General features: G+C 31.8%; 1 long non-coding RNA gene across 1 annotated transcript in view; it reads right to left on the bottom strand.

Moving 5' to 3' along the window:
• The window catches only part of LOC137614973 (uncharacterized), a 59,170-nt gene that overhangs the window by 5,990 nt on the left and 48,180 nt on the right, over positions 1 to 5,000 (bottom strand). The window contains exon 2 of the long non-coding RNA XR_011039160.1: positions 464 to 755. This is a non-coding gene — a long non-coding RNA (uncharacterized lncRNA). The remainder of the gene's footprint in view (positions 1 to 463; positions 756 to 5,000) is intronic.

The raw sequence follows: 5,000 nt of genomic DNA, 5'->3' as shown, positions 1-5,000 counted from the left end.
ATTAATAACCTGATTCGAAAAAAAATTGTAATGCAAATATCTGTGTAGATCAATTCTCTATTGATGATTATGGATATCAGTGATACATTATCTTTTAAGATCTACAACTCGAACTTGTATTTTTTCTCGTCAGAGTTTTTTTTTTTTTTTTTTTTTTTTTGTCTAAGCGGATAGGGAAATTCTTAGAATAGCACTGACCAAATTAAACTTTTGAAATAATGAAGTAGGGTTTTAAATAGGTACACGAAAAAAATTCTCTGAAAGAAAATGAACAATGATTCCCTTTTTACTGTAAAAAAAATCAAAGTAGACTTAAATACGTCATTTCATAGATATAATTGATTATTCACACAATCGATACCAACCGTTACCATAGTTGTTTCTTCTTATAATGTCATAATGTAATAATTTTTGAAACCTTAGACTCAGTGCTAAAGAAAAAAAAAAAAAAAAAAAAACTCACCTACTGGCTCACATTGTTTACGCTCTGACTGTTATGTCAACATCAATTCCAGATCACAAAAGCAAAGCACAATGGAACGCAAAAGAATGCATTGTTTTCTCGGCACGGTTGCATTCATTATGCCATGATATCTCCGACAAGGAAAGCTACAGCGCAAATGGAGGTCTTTTGTTCAAAGACAAAGATGTTAATGACTTTGAAAAACGAACAGGCTGCTTTCAATTTTCCTCCCAGTTAGTGAAGATTAAGTAGGTCTAGGAGGCGTCTGCTTCATTCGGATGAAGAACAGAATCTAGTTTAGGAAAAAAGAGTGAAGAATATTATTTTAATTTTTTCATGATGATTATCAACAGTTACAATATAAAAACGTGACCTATTACAATTCGAGAAAACATAAGAACGTGCCAATTCAAAATAGAAATCTTAGGGTGATTTCACATTGAAAATGAATTATTCAAACAAATTTATTCTACAGCTAATAGATTTAAAAAATAAGATAAGGGATTTATTAGAGATTGGACCGAAAAACAGGACAATTATTTCATGAGGAAGAGCACATGAAATGCACAAGAAATATACATACGTTTTTAAACATAGATATATAAATACACACATACGCACGCGTGTGCATACACACACATACACAAACACACACACACATATATATATATATATATATATATATATATATACACACACACACACACACACACATATATATATATATATATATATATATATATATATATATATATATATATATATATATATTCATCAATCCATTTCACCTGAAGATGGATAAGTCCTTCCTTTTCACATGGATAAAAACGCCGTAATGTGATAAAAGAGCAGTAGTTGCCAGGCATAAACTATGGACTAGTTAATTGTGAGAATGCATGAAAGTTTTGAGTGTTCTGTCCATATTAACTCCTTTTATATTGTTTATAGGTTAAAATATTATAGTGAAATCTTAATCAACCTCCTCCCGAAAGACTTGATTAATTCCAAGTTAACTCTCGTGCATGGCGAACAATTAATTTTATTTGTATGTCGTGTAATTCTCAATGTTAAACACTTGATGAAGTGAAAAGTCTAATTCGTAAAACGAAAGATAAGAGAAAGAGAAATCAAATAAAATATAATCTATTTCCTTTAGGGTTTCAGTTCTCTACGATATCCTGTCTCTATTTTATCTGCGTGCGGAAAGCGCAAGTATTTTTGCAGCATCCAGAACCTTTAAGAGTACGTACACATGAGTTTTGGATTTATTTTTAATAATCATGGTGACAGTGTGCATGCTTATTTTACCTGCAATGATCAACAGTGTGATTAATGGTTGGATACTAATTTTTTTCTATTGGAAAGGACAATGCAAATGAAGGTGCTTAGATTAAGAGCAAATTGTGATGTAAGATTTATTGTAATAATCTTAATGGGTACAAATGTCTTTTGATGCCTATATCTCTCTACAAAAAATTACACTGCTATAATACACACACACACACACACACACACACATATATATATATATATATATATATATATACACTGTATATATATACATACATACATATATATATATATATATATATATATATATATATATATAATTTTCAAATATCAAATGTTCTCGGGTTCAATTTCTTTTAATAACTTCATAAAATATTTCTTTAATTTCAAGAATCAGTATTTGGCTATACGACCTTGAAATAAATCAGATGGTTATAGAATAATTTACCTTTCAATAATCTTTCATCGTAGTTATAATTATGAGCACTGAATAAATTACATTCGGCGTTACTGCGCAGGAGAGAAGACATATAAACCCTATATGTGTATTCTATTGAGCACTTAACAGAGAGCCAGCATTTTTCCGAAATAACTCGATTAAAACGGAGGAATTTGTCAGGCGGTAGCCAGGCATTTCCGAATATTTCCCAGGGGTCCAATTTCCCGGTAGAGCCATCACGATTCTTTTATTTGCTCGGTTTCCAGAAACTTCATTTCAACATTTATTATGTTATAAGTAGATCATTGAATTCCATTGTCGCACTAATGAAATATTCATGGAATCGTGAATACAACGAGAGACATAATTCGTTCCACGTAAAAGCTATTTTGTTTATTCCATCAATATCCTGTTACCAACGAATGAGAAATTATTTAAAGAGATCTTTATCACACTATATCTAGCTATTGTTGTTTTTTCCCTGTGTATTATATCATTCACTGATATAATAAAATGAAGGAGTTATTCCTTTTTAAGTTCCGGATGTTTGACTCCCGAGTGATTTTATACAGTCATTAAATTAGGTTTTTTACATACATCAGACAGGGTGCGCTGATAGCAACCTTACTCAAATAATAATTGTTGAAAGTCAACACCATTTGAGGAAAAAGCTGATCATTGAAATACCATCTCAAAGTCTGATCCATGGTTATTTCATTACTATTCTTCATAAATTGATATATCTGGTGCTCGTAATCTAGTCCATACAGGAAATCCTTCCCGTTTTTAACTTTTATTACCTACATACATACAGTACATACATGCATATATATACATACATACATTCAAACATATGTACATACATGCATGGATATAAAACAAGTATTCACCCTTTTGATGAAATCGGACAGAATAATGAAAAGAAAGGTACTAATTCGTGAGACATTTTAATCCAAACAAACAAAAGAGCTAATGAATGAAACCATCAATGCATCCTGTTCCACTCAAGATATCTTTCATCGTTTTCAAAAGAGGTTGTAAGTTAGCAATAAAATTACCTTCGAAAATATTTCCAATCGCATTTTTTAAAAACCGATTTTTGATAGTCCCATCACACGGTATTCGTAAAAGGTTCTTAATTAGCGAAAGGGGGAGAGATGTTTGTTCTCACGAGCAACAAAGTTTGAAGACAAAGGGGAGAACATTCTTGCAACGACCGTGATAAATTCGGTAATGAGGTCAAAGTTGCTCTAAAAATGGAGTTTCTCGAGAACGATTATGTCCCTAGAGATTTGTAAAGGATAATTGCTTTAGTTTGGAGGAATAAAAACTCCCTGGCCTCCTGTTTACCTTAGGCAATGGCTCATGGGGCTCCTTTTCCAGTGTAAATGTATGTGATATTTTATAATAATTTTATAACATTCCTTTTCTCTATTCATATAAAATATTAGTTAGTAAATGCACACTTAATGATCCTATTATTCAATGAATCATTGCAATGGATCACAAGGCTCTTTTTCCTGTGTAAATGTATGTGCTATTTTATAATATTCCTTTTCTTTATTTATATAAAAATGAATTAGTAAATATAGACTTAATTATCCTATTATTCATGGAATCATTGCATTGAATCACAAAGCTCCTTATCCTGTGTAAATGTATGTGCTATTTTATAATATTTGTATTCTCTATTCATATGAAAAAATTAGTTAGTAAATACACAATTAATGGTCTTATTATTCAATGAATCATTGCAATGGGTGACAAAGCTCTTTTTCTTGTATAAATGTATGCGATATTTTATAATATTCCTTTTCTCTATTCATATAAAAAAATGAGTTAGTATATGCATATTTAATGACTATTATTCAATGATTCATTGCAAACAGATAATTGAGGAATGATTTTTTTATTTTTTGTGTTCTTTTCCACTTATAACTCATAGTTTTGAAGCCTTACCAGTAATTTTTCATATTAAAAATTTTTTCTTACATCCGTCGCCTTACAGCAAATGTACTGGTGAGGATTAAACAATATTCTAATATTAGAACTCCTAATTGAATCTGATTTTGCCTTAATCATCGGTTACTAAGATTCAGGTTTCTTATTCTTTTGTTTTCTATTTCATCTAGTTGCGTATTATTTTTTTTATATAAAGATTTTACATTAAAAGGGAAATATACCTTTAGATTAAACAAACCCTTTTTTTATACAATTTAATCCTATAATAAAACTTCATCTAGGTTTAACCTTTCCATTAACTTTTCTTGAGCTAATCTTGAAGTTCTAAGTTTTCCTATCTGTTCTTGCTATGAACATTTACTACTTCATTGTTGATACCTTATCTCATCTTGTGTTGTGGTGGCCTGGTGGTAGCTTCCTTGCCTGGTGATTACCAGACTAGGGTTCGAGTCCCGCTCAAACTCGTTAGTTCCTTTGGTCACTGCAACCTCACCCTCCTTGTGAGCTAAGGAGGGGGGGGGGGGGTTCGGGGAGCCTATAGGTCTATCTGCTGAGTCATCAGCAGCCATTGCCTGGCCCCCCTGGTCCTAGCTTGGGTGGAGAGGGGCTTGGGCGCTGATCATATGTAATATGGTCAGTCTCTAGGGCATTGTCTTGCTTCATAGGACAATGTCACTGTCCCTTGCCTCTGCCATTCATGAGCGACCTTTAAATATTTATAGTCCTTGATAGAATTAGACCAAACGGCATTCGTCTTATTAAGGTTGGCATCTAACTTTCGCGAAGACTCAACTTATATTACTATATTTTCTACGGCTGTTATTGATATTTTGCACCTTCATTGTC

This window comes from Palaemon carinicauda, chromosome 2 (assembly GCF_036898095.1).
Source record: "Palaemon carinicauda isolate YSFRI2023 chromosome 2, ASM3689809v2, whole genome shotgun sequence".
In the NCBI taxonomy this organism is placed as follows: domain Eukaryota; kingdom Metazoa; phylum Arthropoda; class Malacostraca; order Decapoda; family Palaemonidae; genus Palaemon; species Palaemon carinicauda.
This window is presented reverse-complemented; position numbering and strand designations above follow the sequence as displayed.